Source organism: Oryctolagus cuniculus, chromosome 8 (genome assembly GCF_964237555.1).
Source record: "Oryctolagus cuniculus chromosome 8, mOryCun1.1, whole genome shotgun sequence".
NCBI lineage: Eukaryota > Metazoa > Chordata > Mammalia > Lagomorpha > Leporidae > Oryctolagus > Oryctolagus cuniculus.
In genome coordinates, this window is record NC_091439.1 from 11,727,687 (window position 1) to 11,742,566 (window position 14,880).

At 44.1% G+C, this 14,880-nt stretch overlaps 1 protein-coding gene across 39 annotated transcripts in view; it reads right to left on the bottom strand.

Moving 5' to 3' along the window:
* ARFIP1 (ARF interacting protein 1) overlaps positions 1-14,880 on the bottom strand; it is a 138,090-nt gene that overhangs the window by 88,413 nt on the left and 34,797 nt on the right. For 5 of the 39 annotated variants that reach the window (XM_070047393.1, XM_070047392.1, XM_070047400.1 and 2 more), the window contains one exon: positions 14,331-14,480. The exons of 33 other annotated variants lie outside the window; for them this stretch is intronic. The gene's annotated coding sequence lies outside the window, so the exon portion shown is untranslated. Of the gene's footprint in view, positions 1-14,330; positions 14,481-14,880 lie in introns of those variants that run through there. One more of the 39 variants, XM_070047388.1, reaches the window with a different exon arrangement.

Sequence of the window (14,880 nt, forward strand, 5' to 3'; positions counted from 1 at the left end):
TTAAAGAAAAAGTGTTATCAGGGCTAATACTGTGGCACAGTGGGTTAAGCTGCAATCTGCAGTGCCTACATCCCATATGGGCAATGGTTTGAGTCCCAGCTGCTCCACTTCCAATCTAGCTCCCTGGTAATGTACCTGGGAACGCAGCAGAAGACAGACAAGTCGTTGGGCCCCGGTACCCAAAAGGAAACCCCGAAGAAGCTCCTGGCTCCTGGCTCCAGTGTGGGCCCAGCCCTGGCCGCTGTGGCCAACTGGGGAATGAATCAGCAGATAGAAGATCTCTTTCCCTCTCTTTCTCTGTAATTCTTTCAAATAAGTAAATAAATATTTAAAAGGAAAAAAAAAAAAAAGAGAAAGTGTTATATATATGCATTCATAACCTAAATTTTTTAAAATAATTTGTTTATTTATTTGAAAGAGTTACAGAGATGAGGTTCATTCCCCTAAGCGGCTGCCAACAGCCAGGGCTGTGCCAGGCTCCCAAATGGGTGGCTTCTTCCAGGTCTCCACATGGTTAGCAGGAGCCCAAGCAGCACCGGGGTAATCTTCTGTTGCTTTTCCCAGGCCATTAGCAGTGAGTTGGATTGGAAGTGTAAAAGCTAGGACTCAAACTAGTGCCCATATGGGATGCTGAATCACAGGCGGCAGCTTTACCTGCTGTGCCACAATGCCAGCCTTTCACACCCTGAAGTTTAACAAAGGTTCCCACTAGAATACAGACCTTGCTAAAAATATTTGTTCAGGAACAGAATGACTACCAATGTATGTTCATTCTAATGCTCACATCTGAATCTAGGTGTTCCTCCATTACTTGTACTACACAGAATCCTAAAACCAGACTGAACTAAAAAAGTGTATTTCACTTACAGACCTGAATCTACTGCCAAGAACATATTTAAAAAGTTCTTCAGAGGCTGGCGCTGCAGTGCAGCAGGTTAAAGCCCCAGCCTGCAGCGCCGGCATCCCATGCGGGCGCTGGTTTGAGTCTTGGCTGCTCCACTTCCTGCTAATGTGCCTGGGAAAGCAGCGGAGGATGGGCCAACTCCTTGGGCCCCTGTACCCACGTGGGAGACCCAGAAGAAGCTCCCAGCTCCTAGCTTCACATTGGTTCAGCTCCGGTCATTGCAGCCATCTGGGGAGTAAACCAGTGGACAGAAGACCTCTCTCTCTGTCTCTACCTCTCTAACTCTTTCAAATAAATAGAATAAATCTTTTTTTTTTAATTTCTTCAATTTTTCTCTGGAAGTATTCTTTATTATTTATTAATTTTCATCTACTTGAAAGAGTGAAATGACAGAGAGAAATATCTTCCATCCACTGGTTCACTCCTCAAACGTCTGCAACAGCCTGCGCTGGGCCGAGTCAAAGCCCAGAGCCCAGCACTCTAGTGGGACCCCAAGTGGTGGCAAGGTCCATAGCACTTGAGCCATCACTGCTGCCTTCCAAGTACTCATCAGCAGGAAGCTGGAATGGAAGCAATGTAGCTGGCACTCAAACATGCATTCCAGTAAAGGAAGCCAGCATTCTAAGCAGGAGTTTAACCCCTGTGCCACAACAGCCACCTAGGAAGAAAACTGTTCAATTTTTCTAAGATTTAAATATTTATTTGAACGGCAGAGTTACAGAGACAGAGAGACACAGAGAGATCGAAAGTAGAGCATGGGGCCGGAGCTGTGGTGTAGTGGGTGAGGTCACCGCCTAGAGTGCCAGCATCCCATATGGGCGCTGGTTCAAGTCTTGGCTGCTCCACTTCCGATCCAGCTCTCTGCTGTGGCCTGGGAAAGCAGCAGAGGATGGCCCAAGATCTCGGGCCCCTGCACCCACATGGGAGACCCAGAGGAAGCTCCTGGTTCCTGGCTTCAGATCAGCACAGCTCCAGCCGTTGCGGTCATCTGGGGAGTGACCCAGTAGATAGAAGACCTCTCTATCTCTCTGCCTCTCCTTCCCTCTCTGTGTAACTCTTTCAAGTAAATAAATAAATCTTAAAACAACTTGTTCAACTTTTATATAAAAGATCAGCAATTCTCAAATTTCTTGGCCTCAGGACGTCTTTACATTCTTTTTTTTTTTTTTTAAGATTTTTATTTATTTATTTGCAAGTCAGAGTTACACAGAGAGAGAAGAGGCAGAGAAAGACAGAGGTCTTCTATCTGATGGTTCACTCCCCAGTTGGCAAGGGCCAGAGCTGCGCCGATCTGAAGCCAAGAGCCACAAGTCTCCTCTGGGTCTCCCACATGGGTGCAGGGGCCTAAGGACTTGGGCCATCTTCCACTGCTTTCCCAGGCCACAGCAGAGAGCTGGATAGGAAGTGAAGCAGCCAGGTCCTGAAATGGCGCCCATATGGGATGCCGGCGCTTCAGGCCAGGGCGTTAACCCACTGTGCCACAGCACCAGCCCCTTCTTTACATTCTGTAAAAAAAAAAAATCATTAAAGACCCCAGAGAACTATTGTTTATGCAGGTTATATCTACCAATATTTCTATATTTGAAACTAATGCTGAAAATTTTGAAAACATTAACCCATTTTAAAGTAATAATAATTTTTTTTTTTTTTGACAGGCAGAGTGGACAGTGAGACAGAGAGAGACAGAGAGAAAGGTCTTCCTTTGCCGTTGGTTCACCCTCCATTGGCCGCCGCGGCCGGCGTGCTACGGCCGGCGCACCACGCTGAACCGAAGGCAGCAGCCAGGTACTTATCCTAATAATTTTAAAACTGCCACATATTAATATAAAAGCTTTTTATGAAAATAGCAGGATCTCACATCTACTTCTGCGATCAATCTGTTACAATGTCATTTTGATAAAAGTATTTGAAAAAAAAACCTGGCTTCTATAGCTACTTTTTTTTTTTTCAGGTTAATTTGGATATTCTTATTTGATACATACAAAAAAAAGTAGTACTTTATTAAAAACTTAACTACAATGTTGAATGTAAACCATATGCGTGAATTTTTCATATTCTATTCTATTAAAATCCATCAGTCTTCATTGCATTCAGAATGATTCTTCTCTGTGTGCATAATTCAGACACATCAGGTAGTGGGCATTTGGAAAATACTGCTTCAATGGCCTATGCTGCTCTTTCATTTCTTTTTTCGTTTGGTGGTTTGGTTTTTGTAATTTAAATTCTAAAAAAAAAAATATATATTGAAAAAGCCCTATTTGTTATGTCTGATTTCATCAAAAAAGTATTGAAGCATTTGGAAACCATACAGAAATTTTTCCAAAATTCTAAGTTCTGCTTGAAATCTTGAATTTATTCACTAGCAACTAATACTGTCAGTTATTTTACTTAAAGTAACAGGTTTTCCAAAATATGTCTCCCAAACACTCAAGTCTGAGTATAACCACAGTTTGCCTGTCATTTTCCACATTAAAAAAATCGTATTTCATTAAAAGGGGCTGGAGGGCGGGCAGGAGCCTTCAGCTACAGCTTGGCTTACAAGTCAATCCCACACATGCTTTTCCTCAAGACAACCACAGAACTTCAGGCATGCAGGAGTGCTTTATGCATACTTCCCCCTTTGTCACTCAGAACATTCAAGACTTAAAACGTTCAGTGCTTCATCAAAGACATTAAGTGAAACACATCTTTCTTTATTGCCCGTTTGTAATGGTGAAAGAGTATGACTACCAGTACCTACTGCAGGGCCCAAGCACTTGGGCCATCCTCCACTGCACTCCCGGGCCACAGCAGAGAGCTGGCCTGGAAGAGGGGCAACCGGGACAGAATCCGGCGCCCCGACCGGGACTAGAACCCGGTGTGCCGGTGCCACAAGGTGGGGGATTAGCCTAGTGAGCCGCAGCGCCGGCCTATCCACTAGTTCTTGTGCATCATCAGGGCAAGCGATACAACAATGAAAAATGCAATTAGTCCCTCAGCATTACTGAAAACAGCTTTGACCTTGCAGACTCCCAGAAAGGTTCCTGGAGACCAGCATTTTGACTAACCCTGGTACACACAAATTTAGCCAAATTTAGGGAAAGCTTGGGTAAGTATAAGGCACTGTACTAGATTCCAGAGAATACAAGAACAAGGCAGTTTCAGCTGTGGGTGAACTGTACCACTGATTAAGACTGAGGGACTGTTCGGACTCTTCAGTAAATACCCAGAACAGCAAGTATCTTCCTCTTTCTCTAGGACCCTCTGGAACCAAACTCAGCAAAACAGTTCCAGAATGCAGAAGTCCTAAGGTCTTTCCAGGCCAGATTTCTATTTCTGGGTGGTTCTAGAAATATGATTTCCATAAATCCTAACGTATACTACACTTCTACTCCTTATATAAACCTCTTTATCATGATGAATTTTACACATAATAATTATTCTAATACAAAAAATAAGCAAACTATTTCTCCATATTTGTAACCCCAGAGCAACAGTATATGCTCAGAGTACCAGCTAAGACAGGAGATGCGGGGGGTCAGCACTGTGGTATCGCTGGCTGAGCCTCCACCTGTGATGCCAGTATCACACATGGGTGCCAGTTCATGCGCCTGCTACTCCTCTTCCAAACCAGTTCCCTGCTGATGGCCTGGGAAAACTGCAGAGGATGGCCCAAGTGCTTGGGCCCCTGCACCCACATGGGAGACCCGGAAGAAGCTTGTGGCTCCTGGCTTCTGGCCCAGCTCTGGCCGTTGTGGCAATCTGGGGAGTACACCAGTGGATAGGAGATGTTTCTTTCTGTCTCTCCCTCTCTCTGTAACTCTGCCTCTCAAATAAATAAAATAAAATCTTAAAAAGAAAAAGAAAGAGAGAAAGAAAGGAAGGGAGGGAGGGAGGGAGGGAGGGAGGGAGGGAGGGAGGAAGATCTGGATCTGGGCTAGCGCTGTGGCATAGTGGGTTAAGGTGCTACCCGCAGCACCAAATGCCATATGGGCAATGGTTCAAGTCCTGGCTGCTCCACTTCCGATCCAGCTCCCTGCTAATGAGCCTGGGAAAGCAGCAGAGAATGGCCCAAGTTCCTGGGCCCCTGCACCCACATGGGAGACCTGGAAGAAGTCCCTGGCTTCAGCCTGGCCCAGCCCTGGTGGTTGTGGCCATCTGGGGAGTGAACCAGCAGACGGAAGATTTCTCTGTCTCTCCCTCTCTAACTCTGCCTTTCAAATAAATAGAATAAAACTTAAAACAAAGGAAAAGCGGCTGGCCCCACGGCTCACTAGGCTAATCCCCCACCTTGCGGCGCCGGCACACAGGGTTCTAGTCCCGGTCGGGGCGCCGGATTCTGTCCCGGTTGCCCCTCTTCCAGGCCAGCTCTCTGCTGTGGCCAGGGAGTGCAGTGGAGGATGGCCCAAGTGCTTGGGCCCTGCACCCCATGGGAGACCAGGAGAAGTACCTGGCTCCTGCCATCGGATCGGCGCGGTGCGCTGGTTGCAGCGCGCCGGCTGTGGCAGCCATTGGAGGGTGAACCAACGGCAAAGGAAGACCTTTCTCTCTGTCTCTCTCTCTCACTGTCCACTCTGTCAAAAAAATTTTAAAAAAAATAAAAAAAAGGAAAAGAAAACAAAGGGAGATGTGAGTGAATAAATGAATAATTTCTCTCCTACTATAGTAAGGTCCTTGAAAACAGAAACAGTCAAGCAGGTCTGCATCTTGAGGTTAGCACAGCGTTTGGCAAGCAAGTTCTCAGTGCTGACTGGATACAAGCTACACCAAAATTGTGATTCATAACTAGGGAGCTGCTGAAATAGTCACTGTACATTTCTGTTCCCCACCCACTGTCTTCCTTGCCCCTTTCCTGGAGTGTATGATACATTTGTTACTTCTTAAGGGTACCACTGCAGTTAAACAAACAGGGAAAATGCTTGAAATAACCCTAAAATATGGATTACTGGGTATGTCAAAATCAGTATGCTTAAATTACTCTGAGACAGTTACAGCAAAAGACTACAATGTTATACTAAAATCCTAGCCACTTGCAAAATCCTTTTAATACTGCATTTCTCAGAAATTTGAGTTACTCTTGTACATTAATTTCTTATAAAAATATTGATTTGAAAAATGCCACACAGCTATCTCAGAGTTCACAGACTTGAAGTTAGTGAGGAAACTGGTACAGGCATTTTCTATTGTCTCATGAAAGCTTTGAAAGTTAAAAAAAAAAAAAAAATTCAGGGACAAGATTCTAAAAGCCCAAGAGAAAATAAAAACTGCTTTGGAATGCATTGTCAGAGTCTCCAAAACAGAGGCTTGCGTGCAGAAAATTTACTGCAGAGTTGTCCAGCGGAGTGAAGGAAGCAGGACTGGACACAGCTGCAATGCGGTTTCTGCGTGACAGACTCTGGCCAATCCCACGGGGAATACTTAAGCTCAGCCGGCTCTTCAGCATTTCCTACACTAAGGGAAGGGGCGCAGGCCTTTCATCCCCAAACATCTGTACCCTTGATCATTTGACACAGGATGTCTGCTGGGTAGGGGTGCAAAAATCACAGACAAGGCAGCTCTCTCTGGCTTAGGCAATTCCTGGGGCTCCTGGGGAGACTCGGTTGTGAGCCCTCTGCAAGCAACACTCCAGGCAGCTGACGGAACGAGGGCCACTCAGCACAGCGGCCACCCTATCCTCCATGCTTGCATCTTCAAGCAGTACCTACCTAAAAAGAATCGACAACATCTTGTTTGAAGGACATCTGGCTACTTTATGCATACCTTCACAGAAGTGCACTGATTGCCACTAAGAGAAGCTGCCATTCACACAGCCTCCAATGCACAGACAGCCACTGATGCAACCAAAGAACCACCCCGGACAGAAGGCTGCGAGAGGGCCAGGTTAGAGAAGTACCACCAAATGGAAGAGGAATGCCCTAAACTAATCAGTCAGCAGAGCTACTCTGTGAACACAAGAGTGTAAGTCAAGAGAATTAAGTTGAACACTAGCTTAAAAATCCATAAACTCTAATTGACAATTACCAAAAGAATTTTTGCATCTACTACCAGACTTCAGAAGACTTATTGGAAAGCTACAGTGATCAAGACAATGAGGTACTGGCAAAATAACAGATCAATGGAAGAGAACAGGGAGCCCAGAAATAGAACCGCATAAACGCAGTCAACTGATCTCTGACAATGGGCAAAGGCAACACAATGGAGAACAGTCTTCTCTTCCATGGTGCCAGAACAAGTGGACACCCACATGTAAAATGTGAATGTGAATCCAGACACAGATCTTTTTTTATTATTATTATTATTATTATTTTAAGATTTAGCGAGGGGAGGGGTGGTAGTGGTGGTGGTGGTGTCTTCTATCCACTGGTGCACTCCCTAAATGGCCACAAGGGCTGGATCTGTGCCAGTGCAAAGGCAGGAGCCAGAAGCTTCTTCCAGGTCTCCCTCGTGGGTGCAGGGGTCCAAAGACTTGAGCCATCTTCTATTGCTTTCCCAGGCCACAGCAGAGAGCTGGATCAAAAGTCGAACAGCCAGGACTCAAATCACTGCAGACAGCAGCTTAATCCACTATGCCACAGCACTGGCCCTCAGACACAGATCTCACACCCTTTCCAAAATTAACTCAAATGCATCATAGGCCTAAGTGTGAAATGCAAATAAAATTCCTAGAATACAGGAGAAAACCTGGACACCCATAGCTATGGTGATAACTTTTAGATACCCCACCAAGGGCACAAACCATGAAAAATAACTGATAAGCTGGACTTCACTAAAATTAAAAAGTGTGGCCAGCACTGTGGTGTAATGCGTAAAGCCTCTGCCCACCACCCCAGCATCCCATATGGGTGCTGGTTTGTGTCCCAGCTGCTCCACTTCTGTTTTTTTTTTTTTTTTTTTTTTTTTTTTTGACAGGCAGAGTGGACAGTGAGAGAGAGAGACAGAGAGAAAGGTCTTCCTTTGCCGTTGGTTCACCCTCCAATGGCCGCCGCGGCCGGCGCGCTGCGGCCGGCGCACCGCGCTGATCCGATGGCAGGAGCCAGGAGCCAGGTGCTTTTCCTGGTCTCCCATGGGGTGCAGGGCCCAAGCACCTGGGCCATCCTCCACTGCACTCCCTGGCCACCCAGCTGCTCCACTTCTGATTCAGCTTACTGCTAATCCACCTGGGAAAGCAGTGGAAGATGACCCAAGTGCTTGGGCCCCTGCACCCACATGGGAGACCCAAAAGAAGCCACTGGCTTTGGTCTGGCTCAGCTCTGGCGGTTGAGGCCATGTTGGAAGTGAACCAGTGGATGGAACATCTCTCTCTCTCCCTGTTTCTTCCATTCTCTGTAACTCTGACTTTCAAATAAATAAATAAATCTTTTTAAAAAAATAAAAATTTCTGCTCTATAAAAGATCATTTCAAAAGAATGAGAAGCCAGACTGGGAGAAAATATTTTAAAGAACACATTTGATAAAGGATTGACATCTAAAACATACAAAGAACTCTTAATACTCAACAATAAGAAAACAAATCACTCAATTAAGAGATAGGCAAAAGATCCAAATAGACATTTCGTCAGATGACTGATAACGGTAAGTAAACAGGAAAAGATGTTCAACATCATTTATCATTAGAGAACTGAAAACTAACAAGGGGGCAGGCTGTTGAAGCAATTGCTTTGGATGATTGCATCCCCCACTGAAGTGCCTGGTTCAAGTCCCAGCTCTTCTACTTCCAATCCAGCTTCCTGCTAACATGCACTTGGGTCCCTGCCACCCACAGGAGAGACCCAAATGGAGTTTCTGGCTCCTGGCTTTGGTCTGATCCAGCCCTGGCTGTTGCGAGCATGTGGACAATAAACTAACAGTTGGGAGTTCCCTTTCTCTCTCTGCCATTCAAACAAGATCAAACAAATGAAAATCAATGAGACCCCACTCCACACCTTATTACAATGGACAAAGTCCAGAACACTGACACCAAATGCTGGAGAAGATGCAGAGCAAGAGGAACTTACATTCATTGCTAATGGGAATGTAAAATGGTACAGTGACTTCTGGAAGACAGTTTGGCCATTTCTTACAAGATTAAACATATACTTAACTCACTATAAAGAACTGTGCTCCTTGGAATTTACCCAAATGAACTGAAAAGTCACCCACACAAAAATGTGCACAAAGATGTTTATAGCAGCCTTATTTTTAATTGTCAAAACTTGGAAACAATCAGGATGTCTTTCAGCAAGTGAATGGATAAATTGTGGTGCACCCATACATGGAATTACTCAGCACTAAAAATAAATGAGCCATCAAACTATAAAAAAGTAGAGAAAATTTAAATACATATTACTAACTCAAATAAGCCAATCTGAAAACTCTACATACAGGGTGATTCCAACTATAGAATATTCTAGAAAGGGCAAAACTGGAGACAGTGAAAAGATGTTTGCCAAAGGTCAGGGGGAGGGTGGGATGGACAGGCTGAGGAAGAGATTTTTAGGGCCGAGAAAAAGCTTTGTATACCACTACCATGGTTGACACCTGTCATCATACATTTGCCAAAGCCACAGAACGTACAAAACTAATGTCAAGTATGGACTCTGAGCAATAATGACATGTTGATACAGATTCATCGATTTTAACAAATGCACCACTCTGGTGAGGAAGTTCACCGTGACAAAGGCTATGCATATGTGGCAACAAGAGAAAAGTGGAAACTGGGTACTTTCCCCACAATTCTGCTATGAAACTAAGAGTGCTCTAGAAAATAAAAGTTTATTAAGTAATAATTCCATGTAGATCTGCTGCTTCTAAACTAAAACCATATGAAAGATTTTAATTCTTCAATCATTTTTATTGTTGCGGTAAAAAACACATAGCACAACATCTCAACCACTTCTGTGTGCACAATTCAGTAGTATTAAGTATATTCACACTGCTGGATGACTACCAAGCTCAAGAACTTATCTATCCTGCAAAAATGAAATGCTATATCCATTAAACAACATTTCCTTATTCTCCCCTCCCCCAGCACCTGTCAACCACTATTCTACCTCCTGTTTCCAGGAATTTGACTAGACATTTCATGTAAGTAAGAATTATACAGGCCGGCGCCGTGGCTCACTAGGCTAATCCTCCGCCTAGCGGCGCCGGCACACCGGGTTCTAGTCCCGGTCGGGGCTCCGGATTCTGTCCCGGTTGCCCCTCTTCCAGGCCAGCCCTCTGCTGTGGCCAGGGAGTGCAGTGGAGGATGGCCCAGGTGCTTGGGCCCTGCACCCCATGGGAGACCAGGAAAAGCACCTGGCTCCTGGCTCCTGCCATCGGATCAGCGCGGTGCGCCGGCCGCAGCGCGCCGGCCGCGGCGGCCATTGGAGGGTGAACCAACGGCAAAAAGGAAGACCTTTCTCTCTGTCTCTCTCTCTCTCACTGTCCACTCTGCCTGTCAAAAAAATAAAAAAAAAAATAAAAAAATAAAAAAATAAAAAAATAAAAATAAAAAAAAAAAAAAAAAGAATTATACAGTACTTGTCTTTCTGTGACTGGCTTATTTCATGTCTTCAAGGTTCACCCATGTAGAAGATGTTGGAATTTCCTTTCTAGGGCGGAATAATATTTCATTATAAAACAGTACTCAAGAAGTTCATGGAAAACAATTAGAAGATGAACTTGATATAAAAATTTTTTTAAATCCAGACACACAGTGATCTTCAAAGAGTTCAGAAAAAGATTATGAAAAAACTAAGCCTGGATTTCAAAATCTTTTTATACCAAAATAAACCTGTACTTCAATTCCATTTGCTTAAGAACTTTTTGAAGTACTCTTGCATGTATGTAACACACACACACACATGCACACACTTCAGTGTATCCATTTCTCAAGAACACTTCAATGGCTAACACTTCCTGAATACTGTCAATAATGCTGCTATAAATACAAATGTGCAGATACCTGTACAAGAGCCTGCTTTCAATTCTTCTGGATATATATCCAGAAGTGGAATTCTACATCATACTATAATTATTTTAATTTTATTTTCCGTACTGGATATACCATTTGATATTCCTACAAGCAGTACATAAATGTTCCAATTTCTTCACATCCTCACCAACACTTGCTATTTTGCAGGTGTGTAAGTTCAGTGTGTGTGTGTGTGTGTGTGTGTGTGTTATAATAGTCATCAAAAGGGTGAAAGCTGCTATTTTCTGTGGAGTTTTTCTTTTAAGTTTATTTATGCTAACAGGAGAGAGAGAGAGAGTTCTGCCTACTGCCCACAACATCTGGAGCTGGGCCAGGTCAAAACCAAGAGCCAGGAACTCCATCTGGTCTCCCACATAGAGTGGCAGAGACCCAAGTACTTGAGCTATCACCTGCTGCCTCCCAGGTTGCACATTAGCATGAAGCTGGATTGGAAGCAAAACTCAGGCATTCCAATATTGAAAGTGGGCATTCCAAGTGACAGCTTAACCAACTGCAACCCAAAGCCCACCCTGTCACTGTGGTTTTGATTTGCATTACCCTAATGGTTAGCGATGTTGAACATCTTTTCATATGCTTGTCAACCATGGGTCCACCATTTTCAGAGATTTTTCAAAATGTTTTCTGGTTGCTGAGTTATATGAGTACTTTAAAGATCCTTGATATTAACTTCTTACCAGATATATGATTCTCAATTATTTTCTCCCTTTCTACAGATTCCTTTTCTACTTTACTGTGTCTTCTGATGCACAGAAATTTTTTTAATTTTGATGTGATCCAATCTTTTTTTTTTTTTTTTTTTTTTTTTTAAGATTTACGTATTTGAAAGGCACAGTTACAGAGAGGGAGGCAAAGGGAGAGGAAGAGAGAGGCAGAGAGAGAGCTTCCATCCACTGATTCACTCTCTAAAGGATCACAATGGCTGGAGCTGGGCAGATCTGAAGCCAGAGCTTGGAACTACTTCTGGGTCTTGTGTGCTTCTTGGGTGCAGGGATCCAAGCACTTGGGCCATCTTCCACGGCTTTCCCAGGCACATTAACAGTGAGCTGAATTGGAAGTGCAGCAGCCAGGACTTGAACTGGTACCCATATGGGATGCCAGCGCCACAGGCACTGGCTTTACCTGCTACATCACAGCAACGGCCCCGTCCAATCTATTTTACTTTTATTGCCTGTGCTTTTCGTATCACATCCAGGAAGTTCTTACCAAATCCAATGTCATGAAGCTTTCTTTTCATGTTTTCTTCTTTATGTATATGTATATATACATATTTATTTTTTTAATATTTATTTATTCATTTATTTGAAAGGCAAAGTTAAAGAGTAGCAGAGGCAGAGAGAGAGAGAGAGGTCATCCATCTGCTGGTTCACTGCCCAAATGGCCACAAGGGCCGGAGCTGCGCTGATCTGAAGCCAGGAGCCAGGAGCTCCATCCAGGTCTCCCACGTGGGTGCAGCGGCCCAAGCACTTGGGCCATCCTCCACTACTTTCTCAGCCATAGCAGAGATCTGAATCAGAAGGGGAGCAAGCAGGACTCAAACGGGCACCCATATGGGATGTTGGTACTGCAGGTGGTGGCTTTACCCATTAAGCCACAGCGCTAGCCCCCATATTTTCTTCTAAAAAGCATATAGTTTCAGATTTAGGTTTGTACTCCATTTTAACTTGCTTTTTGATATATGATGTGAGAGGTCCAACTTCCTTCTTTTACACATGGACATCCACTTTACCCAACACCACTTGTCCTTATTCCATTGAAGAGTCCTGACACGTTCAGTTTTTTTAAAGATTCCTATTTTCCTCATAGTCACTGCATCCTGATGCTATATCCAGATTACTTATGGCTACTGGAGTTATGTTTCTGTTCCTTGCAAGTAACAGCTATACAGACATTAGCAACTCACCTCTAAGTCAGGAAGACTAAGGTATAGCTATCCAAACAATCATTGCCCTTTCAAACAGCAAGATGATGTTCTTACTTTCTTACTCCTAAAACAAGCTAGTAATTCAATATAGTTACCATATTCATGTTATTGTCTAGGTAATTACTCATAAAATAGAAACAAAAATCAGTTCTTAGCCTTCATAGAACTTAAAAAATTACATTGGCAGTTTAAAAACAAAATGATGAAACAGTGGTGAGCAGTAGGAGGTACAAAATATCAGAGGTGACATTTATGCTGCATCTTCTAGGATAACAAAACACAGTAAAGGAGAGAGCCTGAAAAGAAGGAAAAACTGGAACAGAATGGAAAAAAGAAAAAAAAGAGTGTGACAAATTCTGAAAACTCTAAGTAAAGCAACTTGGTTAGAATGGTGATTAATCGTTCATACATTCATCAGTTCAACTAATTTACAGTTCTATAATGTACTAGGCACAATTTTAGAAGCACAGAGTAGAGAAGATGAACAAAAAAGAAAAAAAATGCCTTCTTCTCATACCACTCACATTCTACTTAGGAAGACAGAAACACATGCCATATAGTCATAAGCATTCATTGGGAGGCTGGGGTTGTGGTGCATCAAGTTAAGCCACTGCTTCTATACCAGCATCCCATATCAGAGTGTCAGTTTGAGTCTTGCCTACTCCACTTCTGACCCAGCTTCTTGTTAATGTGCCTGGACAGCAAAAGATGGCCCAAGTGCTGGGACCCCGTCACCCATGTGGGAGACCAGAAAGGAGTTGCTGGTTCCTGCCGTGGGCCTAGCCCAGACTGAGCTGGGCCATTTGGTGAGTGAACCACTGGATGGAAGATAGGTAGAAAGACAGACAGATTGATATCATTATGCCTTTCATATAAACAAATCTATTTTAAAAAATAAAATCAGGGATTGGATTAAGATGGTGCAGTAGGGAGGGAGCTTGTTGCTTGAATCTGAGAGAAGACCGTTTTAAAAAATGGGAAAAGTGCAGTCTCAGAGAACAGTTAGGGAGAAAACAGCAGAGGAAACTCTAAGTAAACTGGAGGAACACAGTGGACCTACGTGGAGGTAAAGACACATACAACTTAGGACCCCACAGCAGAGAACCTCCGCACCAGCGTTGGAGAGCGAGCTGCCACCAGACTGTAGCACCCAAGCGCCTGACAAAGAAAACTGCAGGAAGAGCCTAGAGGGATCTGGCTTGGAGGCCCATGGGGGGAGAGGTACCTGCCAAACTAGAGGAGAAAAAAAAACAAAGGGAGGGGGTCATGTTTTCTCTCTCCCCGATCATCCTGCAAAGGTGCCCTGTAACAAGATGACAGAGAGCAGGTGCCATTTTGGACATACGGAACAACTGCACCAGCTTGTGTTAAGCATACAGCAACCAGCCAGCCAGGCAGAGACTCCAGAGTCTGATGGGGAGAACACACTGTGGGCTGGGTGCTTGTGACTCTGGGAGGCTTGTGTGCAGCGACTGTGAAAACACTGAGGCTGCATGGGAGGACTGAGGGTGTGGCTGGGACACTGGGCAGCCACTGTGGGGGACTCCACATGATCAGGGCTCCCTGCTTACCTGGTGAGAGACATTACTGGGGAATCTGAGCGTATGCTGAGGACTGCACAAATCCTTTGTGTGGTCCTTGTAGCAGAGCGGACGAATAATACACACACAGGGGCTAACGCCCAGGACTGGTCTCCTTTGAGGAAAGAAGCTCAGCTGAGTCTATGCCAAAGACAAGAAGAAATCCCACTTCTGATTAAAAAAAAAGATTTACCATGCCAAACCTGGGAGTGTCACCTCAGACACGCCCTTCAACCAGGAGCAGTGAACAGAGCTCCTTGGCAACTGCCACCACATGCCTTTAGGTATTCCCTGAAAGCAGACACCACACTAACTCAATCAGACACAGTCCAAAGACAAAAGCCACCACAGCCAAAAATCAAAGAAACCAGCAAGTAGCGCCACAAATGGAGAATAACAAACACACCAATCTAAGAAACAAAACATAAGAACACAACACCACAATACTAGATTGCAAAGATTATAAGACTGATTGCCAGAAATGGCATTCAAATAATTAATCATAGGATTACTTAGAAATAATCAGAAGCAAATGCACGAA